We start from the raw sequence: 18,656 nt of genomic DNA on the forward strand, positions 1-18,656 counted from the left end.
AAGCTCCTGGCTCCCAGCTTAAGATCAGTTCAATTCTAGCCATTGTAGTCATTTGGGGAGTGAACCAGAGGATGGAAGACTTTCTATTTCTCGTTCTCTGTATGTAAAATGTGCCTTTTAAGATTTATTTTTATTATTATTATTTTTTTATTGGAAAGGCAGATATACAGAGAGGAGAGACAGAGAGGAAGATCTTCCATGTCCAATGATTCACTCCCCAAGTGAGCGCAACAGTCGATGCTATGCCGGTCCGAAGCCAGGAGACTCTTCTTGGTCTCCCACACGGGTGCAGGGTCCCAAAGCTTTGGGCTGTCCTCGACTGCTTTCCCAGGCCACAGGCAGGGAGCTGGATGGGAAGCGGGGCTGCTGGGATAGAACTGGCGCCCATACAGGATCCCGGGTGTGCAAGGTGAGGACCTTAACCATTGTGCCACCGCGCCGGGCCCAATGCTAAAAAATGTGCCTTTTAAACAAAGAAAGAAAGAAAGAAGCAAACCAAATCTTTGAAAAAGAAAAGAAACTTCAGGGACTTGGTGCAACAGGCTAAGTCTCTGCCTGAAGGGCATATGGGCGTGGTCTGAGTGTCAGCTGCTCCTCTCCTGATACAGCTCCCTGCTTATGGCTCAGACAGCAGGAGAAAGGATGGGCCAGGTGGTTGGACACCTTCACTCATGCCAAAGGCCTGGGGCAAGCTCCTGATTCCAGGTTTCAGAATAGCCCAGCTCTGGCTATTGTTGCCAGAAGAAAGAAGAGCTCTCCCCCTCTGTCTCTCCTTTCTCTGTAACTCTCCCTTTCAAATAAAAAATAAGTTAAGTCTTCAAAAAAAGAAAATTCATGAATAAAGATACACTTAAACTGAAAGTAAAGGGGCTGGAAAAAGGGACACTGTATAAATAGAAACCAAAGATGAGCAGGAGTTGTGATTCTCACATGAGATAAAAACTTTAAATCAAAAACTATAAAAAATGAAAAAGCGGGCCCGGCGCAGTGGCGCAAGTGGTTAAGGTCCTCGCCTTGCACGCCCGGGATCCTATATGGGCGCCAGTTCTATCCCGGCAGCCCCGCTTCCCTTCCAGCTCCCTGCCTGTGGCCTGGGAAAGCAGTCGAGGACGGCCCAAAGCTTTGGGAACCTGCACCTGCGTGGGAGACCCGGAAGAGGCTCCTGGCTTCGGACCGGCATAGCATCGACCATTGCGCTCACTTGGGGAGTGAATCATTGGACTGAAGATCTTCCTCTCTGTCTCTCCTCTCTGTATAACCGACTTTCCAATAACAATAAAAATAAATCTTTAAAAAAAATGAAAAAGCAGGACATTGTATATAGATATTATATATAGATAAAAGGATTGACTCAGCAAGAAGCTATAACAATCATAAATACATATGTGCCCAAATATAAATAACAAATACTATTGGACCTAAAGAGAAAGATCAACTCTAATATAATGCTAATGGGTGGTTAACACTTTTAACACTTGCATTAACATACAGATCATTCAGACAGAAATAAAAATCAGCTGAATCACACACATCAACAAATCAATTGAAACACACATCAGACAACAGACATTTTTAGGACATTTCACGCAACAGATTCATGTCATAGATTCACATTCTTATCATTAGCACAATGAACATTTTCAAGCATAGAGCATATATTAGACTATAAGTCAAGCTTCAGTAAATTTTGAAGAGAATGAAACCACAGCTGTATCTTCTTTGACCATAGGAGAATAAACTAAAAATCAATAACAACAGGACCTTTATAAACACCTGGAAATAAAACAACATGCTACAAAATGATCAATGGCCTATTGAAAAAAATTGAAAAGGAAATCAACAACTATCTTGAAATAAATGAAAATAGAATCATAGTCTAGCAAATTCTATGAGATGTAGCAAAAGCAGCATTAAGAGGGAAGTTTATGGCATTAAGTGCTTAAGTTAAGAGAAGATAAATTTCTCAAATAAATATCTAATGATGTATCTAGAAGACTTAGAAAAACAAGAACAAACCAAACCCCAAATTAGCTAGAGGTGATAAACCACAAGGATCAGAGCAGAAACAAATGGCATTGAAACAAAATACAAAAGATCAGCAAACTAAAATTTGGGTTTATTTGTTTATTTTTTTTAAAGAAGATAAACAGAATAGAAAAATCTTGCTAGAGATAAAATTCAGATAATGAAGTTAGTGATGGAAAAAGAGACATTAAAACTGACACCACTGAAACATGAAGGATCACAAGAAATGGCTTAAAAATAATTAAGTACTAATAAACTAGAAAGACTATGTGACCTAGAAAAACTTTATGAACTACCATGAATAATTGCATTTTAACAAACTAGAAGAATAAGGAATTTCTTGTGTACATATAACCTACAGATTAAATCAAGAGGATGTAGAAAATCTAAATGAACCCATAGCAAGCACTGAGATTAGAGCAGTAAATTAATAGTCTTCCATTAAGAAAAAAAAATACAGGACCTGATGGCTGTAGCCGTGAATTTTATGTAACATATTAAAGGAACTGACTTCACTATCCCAAACCACTCTAAGTTACGGAGTCAGCTGGAACTCTGTTGAACTCTATATGAGGTCAGCATTACTCTGATACCTAAATCACAAACAATAGGAAGAGAAAACTATAAGCGTATATCCTTGACATGATTAAGTACAAAAATTTTCAACCAAAAGCTAACAAACCAAATTTAAAATCACATAAAAAAGATCATACATCACAATCTAGTGGGATTTTTCCTAGAGATGCAAGGGTAGTTCCACATTTGCAAATCAAAACACATCATAAATCACATCAACAGAATGAATAACAGCAGTCATATGTAATCTCAACAGATATAATGAAAGCATTTGGTAAATTTCAACAGATTTACATGATAAAAACCCTCCATATGATTCAGCAATACCACTGCTGGGCATATACCTCAAAGACATGAACACATTATATGAAAAAGATAACTGCACCACTACATTAATACCAACAACATTCACAACAGTTAAATATGGGATCAGCCAAGATACCATCATTAAATGAATAAAGAAAGCATTGCATATATATATATATATATACACACACACACACATATATATACACATATACATATGCATATATAGGAATACTTTGCAACTATAAAAATGAGTTCTACCATTTGTGTCAAAATGCATGAAGCTAGAGGGCATCATGTTGAGTTATTTGAATCAAAGAATCATTACATGTTCTCCTTTATATGTAGAAAATAAAATTTAAAAACAAATGAACAACAACAACAAAAAAACCCAAAAGATATGCAAGCATTTATCACTTTCACTTGCAGCACCTGCTATTGAGAGTTGGAACTGCGGTTGGGCTGGGACAGGTCAGGCTGCAGTATCCAATGGCAAAGACCAAGATGGGGGATGGGCTACACCAAGCTGGCTCAGAGCAACCACTGGCATGTGCAGGATCGGTGGCTGGGAATTGGCCTCATTAGGGAGCTAAGGGGATGTTTTAGGTGACTGTGGTTCCCACTAGTGAGTGTGAGAGCCAGAATGGGGACAGCAATCTGGGCTGGACATGGCTGCAATGTCCCTCAGCATGATGGTGGACTGGGTGTAGAGTATGACAGACTAGGATAGACTCCAGCACCTTCTGGTGCTTGTGAGAGTCAGGGTGGGTGTAGGATGGTCTGGGTTAGGTGTCTGCTCCTACCACAAAAGAGCTATGTCTGGGAATGGACCAACTGTGGTTGGGCTGTAGCACTCAATAGTAAGAACTGGAATGGGTGTGGGCTGGTTGGGTGAGGTCACTGTACCTGCCACAGTGGGAGGTGGACTAAGTTGGGTTGGCCAAGGACCCACTGGTATGCATATCTGCCATTGGGAGGAGAGCTGATGGAAGAGCTTGGGGAACTCTGTGAAGACAGAGTCCCTACAGGCGAGCACAGGAACAAATGCTCAGAACAGAACAGACCAGCAAAAGTTATGGTACTTGCCAGCATACATGTGGGTCAGGTTTGGGGATGGGCCAGGCTGTGCCAGTCCATCAAATCCATTGGCAGATCTGAAAATTAGGACAAGGTGTAGGACAGGCCAGTTTAGGCCACAACTCCAGCCAGTTCACATTAGGGTCGGAACTGGACAATGGCTGGGCAGGGCCAGGCTGTAGCACCCACCAGCATGAGCTGGGACTGGGGACAGGCTGGGCAGGGCCAGGCTACAGCACCCATCAGCAAATGTCAAGTGAGGCTGGCAATGCTATACTAAGGCCACAGCACCCATGAACACATGTAAGACCCCCAGGTACAGGTTACAAACCTAGTAGGATCTGTGGGGGATCCCATGCTGGGACTACTGCTCCCACTGGTGAGCCTGAGAGCTGGAATCAAGGGCAGACCAGGCCAGGCAGGGCTATAATCCCTGTTGGCTTGCATGTGAGCTGGGTTAGGGGGAGAACAGGCTGGGCTAACCAATTGTATTCACTGGTGCATGCATAAGCCAGAGTGGGTTTTGCATTGGGCTTTGCCACAGCAGCAGCAGGAGAGTGCTGGGATTGGGTGGCAAATCCTATCAAGCTAGACTGCAGAACCACTGGGAGACTGCAAGGTTTGGGACTGGTAGTGGGCCCAGTAGGAAATGTGAGCACCTCTCTGATAGGTTGCAACTCTCACTGGTGAGCATAAGAACCAGGGTTGGAACAGGGCCTCGCTAGACAGGTGGTGGCACCTGCCTGTTAGTGAGGGCTGGATAGTGGGGTTGGTTGGTTTAACACCCATTGATGTGTATGAGAGCTGAACTGGATGTGGTATAGACTGGACCAGTCTGCTGTACCTACTGGCAAGCGCAGTAACTAGGACTGGGTGTGGGCCTAGTGGGGTTACTTGAACTAGGCTGCAGTTGCTATGGTGTACATGAGGGCTGAGTGTGTGGTGGACAGTGTTGGGCTTCAGCACCCATTGTTTTGCACAGGAGATGGGGCTGGAGACAGAACTGACCCAGCAATTGCAATTACCAGTGTGTGGGTAGGCTGATGTGGGTGAGGACTGAGATGGACCCTGTACTGGCAAGCACACATGGGTCAGGTCTGGGATTACTTCCGACAAGGTTTTTTTGGGGATCACCCCAACTGAACTGCTGAACTCAGAACTCCAACCATGGGGAGAACTGCAGGATCTGTAGTCTGACTATGGAATGTGTCAGAGCTGGGCCACCTCAGTGGCTTGGACAGAGCAGTGGATGGCATACCCAGATGTACATGGAGGATATAGCAGGCTATTGGAGGCTGGAGAGGACACCTGGTACCACAACAGAGGAAGGAGAGCAGAACAAATTGATCAACTACCTCAGCCAAGTGTTGAGAGCAAATATCTGGATGAATGGGAACTCTGGGGTGAACTATGTCAGCCAATGGCTCTTGGAAGGATTTCCTCATCCTTGGAGAGGCAAGATCAAAAGCATTTCAGAACTATCGAAGCCACCTAAGCAAATCCCTTGGAGCATGCTCTGTACTGGAGACTCTAGGATGACAATGGGTGGCCGTTCCCCATGCCCTGGGTACTGAGGTAGTTGGGAGGCTGGATGTGGCTCCTCCCTTAGCTCTCTCCTTCCCCCAAATACAGGAAGAAAAAAAAGATGAATGTTGAAGCAATGTTCTCACCCACTTTCACCTAATCCGCGACCCTTTCCTCCCTAATTAACTGTGTAAATATCACCAAAAATAAAATTTTAAAGAAAAGATAACATAGTTTTGTCAAATTTGTTTTATATCTGACATATCAATGGTTGCAAATGAAATAGCAGTGTAGTTTTAATGATTTATCGTAACTTTTAAATGTACTGAATATGATTACAATATTATTTATAAATTTATAAATTATAACAATAATAAATATAGTAAATATTCATATAAATTATATTGATTATATGTTTAGTAATACAATTTGTATATTATAGTTCTATATGTAATATAAATTTATGTAAATATTGGAATTTTATATTATAGAAGTGACATAAAACATAATTTATAAATTATAAAATTTATTGAATATGAGTGAAATATTTATAGTCCTTGTCTATTCATGCAGACCATGTTATTTTTCGTTATTACTTTTTGAACCCTTTATTTAGTGGAGCATTAAGCCTTTGAATGTAATATAAATTAAAAATACATTATCTGAAAAATTAGCACGAAGGAAAGAAAGGCAAAAAGATAGGAGGAGGGATGAAGGGAAGGAGAGAAACTTTAATATATTTTTAGAATTGTATCTATGAACTGCACTGAATCTGTTCCTTATTTTAATATCACTGTAAAATGAGTTTTGATGAGACTTGTGCTTTGGTAATGGTAATTACGAAGCATTTGCTGTGGCCCTGAGAACCCAATGTATTAATAAATTCCTTAAAAATAAATTGAGATAAAATGAGTAACATCTTCTGAAGGTTAAATAAATGAAATACATCATATCTTAAGGTATTAGATAATTTATTTAAATGCTTATCCTTGTGTTTAGTGTTTATACATTTTCTTGGGATATTGAAAGATGTCAGATAAGCTAGGTTGTTCCTGTAGGAAAAAATTATGTAAGCATACTCAGTATTAATTTAAAACCCTATGTAAGTCTTGTTTCTTTGCATTTTCTTTGTAAAATTGTGACTCCTTCCTCAGAGTCTTGACTCCGTAGACTTTGTTCATTTGATGGAAAGCTAATGAGAGCAATAATGGGAAAATTAAAATCATTGTTTCTTGCTATGCTCCATGATCAAGTGAGCACAAAACAGATGGAAAAAATAACTAGATACACAGGATAATAACAAATATTCCCACATGAGGTGAGGTTAGTATTAGATTATGATCCAGTAGTTATCAGTCAAATATCCTATTGTACCAACAAAGTTATTGCAATTGAAAGCTGGGTAATGAGGAACCATTATTTATTCAATTGCAGTGACAGATCCTGATGGGACACATATTTTTAAATGCTGTTTCTTTTGACTTGCTCCTAGGTCTGAAGAAGCATAAAGCAGATAAGACCTAGGGAAGTATGTGATCCTGTGTATAAGTCATTGGTTCTAGAATTTATTATCTTTGCTTCATATGTAAAATTCTGTGTTATTTATCCTGCTAACCAGTTGACATCTTTTAAATTACAGGAATGTTAAAATTAGTAAAACCTGAATAAACTCATCACTTATTTTATTTTATTCCCATAATTATCTGAATCGCCCTGTCAAATAATGATGGGATTCACCCAAATGTTCACATGAAAACGTGAGTCATTTTTATAAGCCCTACTCTATTCTTTCATAATAATTTTTATTTTTTAAAAAAGATTTCATTTATTTTTAATTGGAAAGACAGTTTTTTTTAAGAGAGAAGGTAAGACAGAGAGATTTTCCATCCACTGTTTCATTCCCTAAATGGCTGCAATGGCTGAAGCTGAGCTGATCCAAAGCCACGAGCACAAGCTTCTTCTGGATATCCCGTGTGGGTACAAGGTCCCAAAGATTTGGAGCATCCTCTACTGCTTTCCCAGGCTATGAGCAGGAGCTGGATAGGAAGTGAAGCGGCCTGTACATGAATCAGCACCTAAATGGGATGCAGTTGCTTGCAGTCAGAGGATTAGCCAGTTGAGCTATCTTATCAGCCCCTACCATATTAATTCTGTCTCATGACATACCAAACCTTCCTTCAAACACACCGAGACTGACTCCGTGACTCCCTTTGCAGATGCACCTCAGTCCGAGTCTCACTTTACTTACACTTTCACAATTGTATCCTGTTGTGTCTTCCTTTGTCCACTTTCCCTGTAACACCACAAATACTTATTCCAAACATGACTATCAAAGTAACATTTTTTTCTTAGTAACTACTTTATTTTATCTGAAAGACACACATTTAGGAAGCATTTCTCCGTACTTCCTGAAAGGCAAACAAAAAAATCTATTTCTCAAATTCAAGGAAAATTTACAGGAAAGTTGGCATCTCATGTAATTGAGATTAGGATGTTTAGGGAATGTATAAGCACTATGACCCTATTTGTTAAAATCTGTTCCTCTCACTATGTCATTCAGTAATGTAATTAATATAGTAATAGCTAATAACCAACTCAATAAGATTTAATGAAATAGAGAAAAAATTAGAGGATTGAGAAAGAAAAACATAAATATATTTATGCAAGGGTCTAGATACTTCTTGTAGCTGTATTTAAATTGGGCTAGAGCTGGGGCTTGGGAATTGCCTCACAGGGGTTTATGGAGTCATGACAACTTGGCTACTGCAGGCACTGCTGTAGTGAGAGCTGTGCCTGGTGATGGGCTGGTTCAGATGCTGCACTTGCTGGAGCTCATAGGAATTGTGGCTGAATAGTAGAAATTCTTGAAAATCCCCATTCAGACCAGACTGACACACCCACAGGTACCTACAGGAAATAGGGCAGGCATCAGTCCAGACCTGCTCACTGTCCAGCAGCAATGCACTTGGTGCACGGAGCCGATAATAACATGTGTGGACTACTTACTGACTGATGGTTCATAGCTGGAAGTTTCTGAACAACATAGGGGAGAGGGGTTGAGGAATTTACATTTCAAGAGCAAGAGTGAGTCTCCTTCCTTTGATCTGTTAGTTTAGGTTGTCCTGCTTAGTGGAGAAGCGCCTCTCTTTGTTTTGTACATACAATCAATTGTTCTCATTCAAATGATATCCAATCAATTGTCCTCCTGTACAGACCAAGCTGCAACATCCACCAAAGATCCACAAGAACCAGGGATGGGAGTTGGCCTGGTAGGGTGACCTGGTGGGATGGGGCCTCCTGAACCTCATGAGTACTTTGGACTCAACGGATTCATGCTTAGGGAATATCCCATTGGTGTGTAGTTACCACAGAGCACATGTTGTGGGACTAGGCAACCTCTGTTGCTGACTCCAGAGAAAGGATGTGGAACATACCAAGCTGCACACGAAAGACAAGACAGATAATTCTGTAATTCAGTAGAAAACCTCAAGCACCTCTTCAAAGGATGGAAAGAAAAGTAAGTGGCACAAAGCTTCAGGTCAAGTTCTATGGAAAATTCCTAAGGCTGTAGATACTCCGAAATAGACAAGGCCAAGCAACAATCCTTCAGACTTACCCAGAGAGAACTATGAAGAGCCCTCGTGAGGACGGATGGAATTTGTCACGTCTTATACAATGACCGCTTAAGTGACCACCCTCCCAATCCAGGCCTCTGAGGTAGCATCAACAGACCATCTCAGTCCTTGCCACTAATGTAGTCCGACAACAAGCAGTGGTAAATCCTCTCCCCACCACCCCTACCTCTCAAGCACGGACAAATCTCCTCCCCTGCCCGACTCTCCTCATCCCAATGAGTGTGCGACATAGATGTGCAGTCGTAGTCCCCTCACCCCTGTAATGAACATTAAATAATTAAGGCTTTTGTTAAAATAAATTAAATAATTAGTTAAACCATATTTCAGGGGACCAGAGAGAGGAAACAAAGTTCTGTGACACCTTAAAATAATTAAAGTTTTTTAAAACACTAACTTCATATTGCTGTTTCTTATAATGGCTTTATTTCTGAGAAATACAAAACAACAAATATCACAAAGACTATAGCTATAAAACAGTAGTAACAATAACAGCAATAAAGCCAATGCAGTGACATTGATTCTGTCTAAGGCTAGGCAATAAGTTTTAAATATATTTGTTGCTGAAAATGAATCATTTTCACCAGGCCACGAAGATATTTTTAATTATTGCATTTTGTGGTAGCACACTTTTGACCAGGTCTCACTAATGCATGATGCGTGCAATGGCAGTGCTTATTAAATGCCGAGCCAAGCTTTCAAAGCACACACACTCCTCCTGGATTGTAAGTACTGCACTTATGAAGGTTGCTATCTAATAATATGGTGCTTCATTGTGCTTAGTCTGATTCACTATTGATTAATTCTCAGCTTCTCTGAGCTCACCACTCTTCTCTGTCAGTTGAAGATGATTGCCTCCATTTCTGTGCTTTTTCCCTAGGAAATGTATCCCTTTTAAACCACTGCCTGAACCAATTATTTAGCATTTGAAGGCAGAGTAAAGGTATGCTGTAATGAAAAAGGGATCATCTACAACACACTCTCTCTGGCTTAAACAAGAACATGTGGATTTATACATTTAGATAGAAAAACCAATAAATGAAATTTTCTGTAGAAAAATTTTATCTGAACCCAAGAAGAAACTTCAGTTGTTGTTAAGACCATGATCAAATACAACATATATCTCTCTACTTGACATCTCTCCTTCTACAATGAAATAAGAAAAAGATAACAATTTCATCCCTTTCATTCTAGCTATAAGATCATTGGCTTTGGGCTCGGCACAATAGCGTAGTGGATAAAGTCCTTGCCTTGCACAGGCCGGGATCCCATATCAGCGCCAGTTCTAATCCCAGCGGCCCTGCTTCCCACCCAGCTCCCTGCTTGTGGCCTCGGAAGGCAGTCGAGGATGGCCCAAAGCCTTGGGACCACGCACCTGCATGGGAGACCCGGATGAGCCCCTGTCTCCTGGCTTCAAATTGGCTCAGCTCCAGTCATTGCGGTCACTTGGGGAGTGAATCATCAGACAGAAGATCTTCCTCTCTGTCTCTCCTCCTCTCTGTATATCTGCCTTTTCAATAAAAATATATAAATCTTAAAAAGAATCATTGGTTTTGAAATTGGTAAACTCAGATTGTATAAGTTACTTTCTCTAAGTACTTGCATGTTCTCAGATAAATAACTTTTTTTACTGTAAGCCTTCATTTTTCTCTCTCTTAGATATCGCTGAAGCAATTGCACTAGTCAGTGGTTCTCAGATTTGGCAGGGTTAACATCCTTTTTTACGCAAATGTTTTCAATGCTCTCTTTCTTATCAGAAGTGAAGTTCACAAATAAAGTAACATAAATATATTCATTAGAAAACTACCAATAATGATATGACTACATAGAGATGAACTAAAAGGGAATTAAAGAAAATAACCTATTTCAATCAGTAAATGTTGCTGTAGATCTACAGAAAGGAAGAAAGTGGTCAGGTATGCTTGTACTTTTGGTACCACATGATCAAAAACCATTCTATAGAAGCATATGGAAATAAAGAAGAAATATGAGTGCACTCTGAAATAAGAAAATAGTGTCAGAGTCAATAAAGTTAGATTGGATTTACTTGTTTAAGTCAGGAAATATGAAGATAGCTTTAACTGAAAATAAGTTAACATGCCACCACAAATTACAAATGGGAAAATAGATACAACAAGGAAATGCAATATAATTGCAAATGAAGTTGGCCATTGTTTTAAGTGTAGTCTCAAATAATTACTTTATGACAGGAGAAAGGGCAGTGATAGAAAAGTATGTGCCCTAACATGAAGTCCTTCTATGGGTTTCTAATATTTAATCTTAGACACTACATCCTCCAACATGTGATGAAGAATAAAGGATGGATTGGAAAAGTAAATAGTAAAAAAGAATGAGAAGATCAGTTGTGTGATAGAGTAAGATTTGAAAACCAACTGACTATTAATAAAACATTGATAATTTTATTATGTAAGTTTTAAACCTATGGTATAATAGGATATCAGCAGTATATATATATTTATATATTAAATGATTTGTATTAATTTATGAAATACAGAAAGCTTTCTGATTTCTAACTATGTTTTAAAGTCTAATTATGTTTGGTTTTAAGATTTTACACAAGAGTTTCAGATTCCTTTATTATACATATGGAAAATCTATAAGTGCCAGCAGCAAGAGAATTTTTTAATGCATATTCTAATGACTTGCCTGTGGTTCCCCATGTCTGGTTTCTACCCTCATAATCTGCTACAGAATTCATCTATTGAGTTTTTTATTTCCCCTTATTATACTTCCAGCCTGACAATGTACAGTGAGTTGTTTTATACATTTTTTAAAATAATCTTACTTAGTTGCTTAGGGTACACAGGGTCAAGGGCTACAGAAAAGTGGGTAAGACCATTGTTTCCATACTAATATTATCATTTTTTTCCCGTGTATCTGGGGTCATGGGAGAAACAAAGAGAAAAGTCCCATCCAAACTCCCTCTCATCCCAGGTCCCCAATGCGAGGCGCGCTCCAAAGGTACTGATCAAGTGCTTTTGATAGTTCAACAGTTCTGAATTGCTGCCAATCTCGCTGTTCCAATCGCAATGAGATCTATACAGAATCTACTGGCTAACAGTCTCTTCATGGTTGGAGTTTTAAGATCAGCAGTTCAGTTGGAGGGATCCCAAGAGAAACTTCATCTGAGGTGATCCCACACCTGATTCTTGTGTGTAAATGCTAGCACAGGGTCTGGCACAGTCCATCTCCCCAATTAGCTTACGCACATGCTGGTGGTTGCAATTACTGAGTCAGTTCTGTTTCCAGCCTTGTCTTCCACAAAAACCAATGGGTGCTGCAGTCCAGCCCAATCCTGCCCACTTCTAACTCGGCCCTCACTCAAAACAGTGGGAGCTACAGCCTAGTTGGGGCGACTCCCTTTACCCCCCACCAGGCCTGCCCCCTGCCCTGGTTCCCATGCTTGCCAGTATGTACAGCAGACTTGTTCAGTCTGTCCCACATTCCATTCAGCTCTCAGACATGTCAATGGGCATTGAAGCATGGTTTAACCCAATCAACCCCACTATCCAGCCCAGACACATACTAGTGGGCGCTGTTCTGTCTAGTCACCACTGCCCCAATCCTGGTTTTCATGCTCTGCAGTGGGAGTGGTAACCCAAGACGGAGGGTGCCCACCGTCTCTCTCTCTCACTCCAGCTTCCAGATTGTGCACTCTGCAGGTGGTTCTAGAGTTTAATTTACAGGATTAAGCCCCCAGTGCCAGCCTCTGCCAGCTGATGCTGCGGCAAAGCCCAACTAACCCTCACCCACTCTGATTTATGCTTGTACCAGTAGGAACATTCAGCCCAACCTGGCTTTTCCCTGATCTTGCTCATCTGAGGCCCATAAGTGTTATAGCCCTGCCTGGTCTGGTCTGCCCCCATCCCAGCTCATGCTCTCCATGGTAGTGTCTGTCCAGTAGGGGAGCCCACATTCCCCTTGTCGGCTCTGCCCCTCCCCTCCAGTTCTCATGTGTGCTGTTTGGGCACTGCAACCACATCTGGCACGGCTCACCCTATCTTGGCATTCTATAATGTGCACTGGTTTATATCGTGACCAAATCTGGCCTGACCAACACTCTATTTTGGTGCTCAGATTCATGAGTGGTTGATGTAAAGGGGTTCAGCCTGGTTTGCCCCGCACCTATGCCAAATATATGCCAGTGAGTATCTTTCCCAGACCTGGTCTGGGCTGCTCCCTATTGTGGTTCTTGCCCTCACCTGCAGGGACTGTGTCCCAATAGAAGGACTTTCCCAAGCTCCTCCATCAGACCCTCTCCCTACGCCAGATCTTGTGCATACTGGTGGTTCCATGGGTCAGCCCTCATTGCTGGCCTTCAATCCATTCTCATTCCTATTGTTGGATGTTTCAGCCCAGCCAAGGCTCATCCATACCCAGACACTGCTCACACATGGCTCAGTAGGGACAGAGACCCCACATAGTCTGTCCTACATCTACCCTGGTTCTCCAACGCACCAGATGGTGCTGGCATCTAGCCCGGCCTAGTGCGCCCAGCTCCAGTTCACATTTGTGCCAAGGGAGATTGCAGCCATATCCAGACCAGAATGCAGCCCTACTCCGGCCCCTGCACTCTCCCATGGAAATCTCAATCCAGTAAGGGCGTACTCTCACAGCTCCCCAACCGAGTCTATTCCCAGCCCTAGATTACGCATGTGCCAGTGGTTATTCCGACCCAATTGGCTAAGACCCCCACCTGTTTCAACCTTTGCCTTCGATGCTGTGACCTAGTATCCCTGGCTTTTGCAGACCAGTCAGTGTAAGAGCCTTGTGCTTCATGACCTGTGCTCCATCCTTTTTCTATTCTTTCTTGTGAGTTGGGATAGCAAGAGAATTGTAAGGTACTAGCATTTTCACTGATGATGGCTTTTTAAAATTCGTAATATGACATTTTGGGATATCAAACAACTTTCGGATCAGAATATTCAGGGTTTTTTTTTTCCTTTTCCCTCTTATTTCTTCCTCTCCCTCTCCCCTCCCCTTCTCCTTTCCTAACCTCCCTTCTTCTCTCCTCTTATCTTTTTTTCTGCCTCTCCTCTCTTTAAACTAATTTCTTCTTTTTAAAGTCACTCCCCAAATGGTTTCAATGGCTGGAGCCGGGCCAGGGAAAAGCCAGTGAAGCCTACAGTGTCAAAGCATGGCTCATACCTACACCATTTACCCTAGCCTGAGATGTCTCTGTCCATCTCTCTGAGCACAAGGTGGCCTTGCTTGCCTTTTATCAAAAGGAATTCACTGACTTATCAGAATGATCCTTAAGAGTTATTTGATTCTCCAATAGCTAAGAACATTAACAACCAGTATTGTCTGGAAGGAAATACTGTAACTACATTCAAGTAACCTCCCTCCTGCCATGGCTCACCAGGCCATCAAAATTTTTCTAAAGATTAGAGTTCCACTGAGCAGTCAGGAACCTTGCATGCATGCATTTCTCAGCCCCAACTGTCTGTCTATAAGAACCTTCATGCTTAAAACCTTGGTTTCTTGCACTGAACTTTATAATAAATGCCCATTTTCTTCCATCACCCTAATATGAGCAATTTGCTTTCTACACTTTGGTAGAGCTGACCCAGTTTGGAGGTTCTATAAGAATGCTTCCTACCAATTTTGGGTGTTGATCAGCAACCCCAGGAGGCAAGAACTTTTTCTGGGTCACCTAGGTGAGTTCAGGAACCCAAGGACTTGTATCATCCTTCTCTGCCTTCCCAGGTGCATGAGCAGGGAGCTGGATTGAAGTGGAACAGCCAGTCCCTGACAAGAGATACCTGTACTGCAGATGGTGGCTTAAGCAGCTGTGCCCACAGTACCAGTCCTGATTATATTAACTTTAATAAAACTTTAATAAAAATAGTTCTTAACGCATACAAAAGGGACTTATTTTTTAGCTCAAATGACTAAAAACAGACTTTCCCCCTGCATGCCTGTCTTGAGTTGTTATTGATGTTTGCTTCCTATACCAGCAGCATCAGCATCATCCGACAACACTCAGAACTACTAGTTTTCCAGCTTGTACTGTTTGCTCACGGACTCAGAAGCTGAAATTGAGGAGCACTAATCAGTCCTCACTCCAGATGATTTTATGGGAAGATGAAGTCTGAGAACCACTGATCTTCGTGGGGTACTTCCAAGTTACAGAGAAGATAGCTTACATGTCACAAAGTGAGATGTCTGCATCTGGGGAAGTGGCTCCATAGATCACAAGCCATCTATCATCTCTGATTGCCACTCAGTATATAACAGGGGCATCTTCAATCATCGCAAGATCAAAAACAGTATACCCACACATCTGTAAAATTCTCCCCAGAAAATGTTGTTACGTCTACTGAGAAATACTTGCTTATGTAATGTCAATAAATCCAGTCTATTCTGTTATATTTATAGGGAAAATAAGAACCTGAAGGCTGGAGCTAGAGTCGTGGCATAATGCATTGAGCAACCACTTGCAATGCCAGTGTCCAAAAAGGACACTGGCTTGAGTTGTGGACTCCCCTCTTCTCATCCAGCTCCCTGCTACTACTCCTGGAAACCAGTGGAAGATGGTCCAAGTCCTTGAGACCCTGGATCCATGTGGTAGACCTGTATGAAGTTCCTGGCTCCTGGCTTTGACCTGGCTTAAGCCCAGCTATGAAAGCCATTAGGAGAGTGAACCAGTGAACAGATCTCGCTTCCTCCCTCCTCTCCTTCTACATTTCCTTTCCGTCTGTTCTCTCGCTCTCTCTTTTTGTATCTCTCTTTCTTTCCCTGAAACTCTTCCTTTCAATAAAATAATATAAAATAAATCTTTTAAAAGAAGCACCTTTGTATGAACAAAGTTAGTCTAAAAATCGGATCCACACAAAAGGAGGCGAAACAGAAACACCAAGAAACAGAATTACCCACTTGAGAAAAAGGAACCTAAAAGGCAATGGAATTTAGAGATGCTAAATTTAAAACAGTTATGTGAGACTGCAATATTTGTCTGGAGACTAGATGTGTGTTCAAAGCCTCATTCTTCAGGGTTAATTTTTAAAGTGTTATTTAGCAGATAGAAGTAAAAGGATGTTAAGTGAAACTGAAGTAAATTGTAGCTCTAAATGTCTGTGGTTATTGCTGTTTCTATTTCAGATTTTTCCTGAAGATTCTAGAAGATAGCTTTAGCTGGTGGCAGGTTATACTAGAGCAGACCATTAATTTCTGTGACAGGTTTGTAGGGCAGAGGATGTTAATCCTTATTGCTTTATCAGTGGACTTCAGTACTGTCTAATGCAAGAACTTGAGACAGCTCTTTAGTCAGACTTATGACATCTACGGAAAGACAACACAAATTTTGCAAGCTTTATTGCCAGAGATTTAAACTAACAAACTCCAGAAGTAGAGTTAAACATCGAAAAAGATTCTCATATTTTGAGAATCAAAATTGAATTACACATTATGTTTATCATAGTAGTTAGGGAAAATACTTAGATCTGTAAGTTGAAGTATGAATGAGTGCCTAATTTCTCAACTTTAAAAAAAGGAATAGAAAGTATTTTGAGTTATAATGATTGATTGGCAATTTGTCCTTTTCTGCCATTTTACCTTCTTTTAGCTAATTTCCACCTCTCCAGCAGAGTAACAATATCTCAGTTGAAATGCAGTCTTGTAACAACTTGCTGATAAGAGTCCTTAGTTTTAAGATCAATTAATGGTATGAAAACACTCTAATGATCACTTTACCTTTTAATAGAATCCGAGAAGGAACCAACGACCTCCTCCTCCAAATGTATGTTGAGAACGGCCATGACTTTTCCTTTAGCTTTTGTTCTGTGGCTGTTGAGTGAATTTGTGTGAGACTTCTGAAATCAATGCCAGTTTTTCCTCTGTCATTTCTTTCTTTTTTAGTGTGTATCAATCTAGGCAATTCCCGTTTAAGGAATAAGACCTTCACCTAACTGAGAAACTTGTTTTAAGTAACACATCTAAAATAGGGGTCGTCTCTTTTATGCCTTAAACAAACATGGACTGGTGGCTAACGGGTGATAATGTCAGCGTCAGAGGCTAGTGATACAAAGACAAGCAGCATTGGTTCGACCTTGGCGGCACGGCTCTGGTTACAGCAGCCCTCTGCAGTGGTGGCGATATGCATGCAGAGAGTACCTGAACCAGGTCGGACCCAATGCCCGGGATTTGGCCCATGGGCACTGTCACCACACGGTGAGAGAGTCCCGGCAACAGGGAGGCCAGAGAGAGAGATTTCTAACCCAAGGTGAGTACACCATGAGGAAATCCTGGGACAAGATTAAGGCCTCTAGCCCCACCCTGCAACTACCACCTTGGGGCAGCAGGAAACTAGGTTGTGGGAGTTCCACCTTGGCAGCTCAGGTGAAAGCAGCCACCAGAGTGGTGGCGACCCGCTTATGGAGAGTACCCAAGTCAGGTAGGCCCCAATGCCTGAGACTCGGCCCATGGGCACCGTCACGACACAGTGAGAGAGTCCTAGGCTTTGGGCCTATTGGGCACAAGGCTCTGCCTGCTGGCTGCCCGGTGGCAAGCTCTAGGGATTTTAGGGTATGTAATTGCTACTTAGGAACATCCAGGGATAAGGCTAGTGTGAGCATAGGTGAGGGATGAATTCTGTGTGATTCCTAGCGATGCGGTCACAGAACATGCTTGCAAGCATGGTGACTGGTTCTGAAGGTTTGGAGGGGAGAGTCCATAAGATGTATTTGGGCCAGACTGATTCACCAACCCACATGGGAATCCTGTGATGGGTTGTTAGTGTAGAGCATTGCTGACTGCCACATGCCAGTCCACATGAAGAGCTATGGCTCAGTGCATCTCTGGCATGGCTAGGTACCAGGACCTGGCTGAGTGGTATCACAAGGGAGGGTCACACTTGGCAGGGTCAGGACATGAACCAGCACACGAGAGAACCAGATCTGTGGGTAGATTCTGTAGGGGGTATGTGGGCCCAACCCTGTGGAAATACAAGTATTAATGGTTAGCTCAAAAGTTGAGATGGTGATGGACTGAGCTAGGTAGGTGTGACCATGGAACCTGTCATCACTTATGTGTAAAGGAACTAACAACAGTCTGGGCAGGTCAAGGAAGCTGCACCTGAATGTGCCTCTTAAAACAGGTAGTGGGGTGGTTCAAGCTGCACTGGAGGAGGGCAGACTATGCAGGGCCAAACAACCTTAGCTCACAAGTATAGATAGAAATCAGGATGGAGCACAGGTCATGCTGAGCTAGGCTATTACACCTACTGATCTGCATGAGCCTGGGATACTAGGACACAGCATCTAAGGCAAAGGCCAAAACAGGTGAGAGGCTATGCCAAGTTGGGTCAGAGCAATTACTGGCATGCCTGTAATATATGTTTGGGAACAGGCCTGATTGGGGAGCTATGAGATTATAACCTAGCTGAGTTGGGTTCCCACTGGGTAGTGCAGGGGACAGAGTGGGAGCTGCGTTCTGGTCTGGACATGGTTGCAGTCCCTCTAGGCACAAGTGTGGACTGGGATGGGAGACACCATC

Source organism: Ochotona curzoniae, unplaced genomic scaffold, assembly GCF_017591425.1.
Source record: "Ochotona curzoniae isolate NIBS_2020 unplaced genomic scaffold, NIBS_Ocur_1.0 scaffold_3208, whole genome shotgun sequence".
NCBI classification, from domain to species: domain Eukaryota; kingdom Metazoa; phylum Chordata; class Mammalia; order Lagomorpha; family Ochotonidae; genus Ochotona; species Ochotona curzoniae.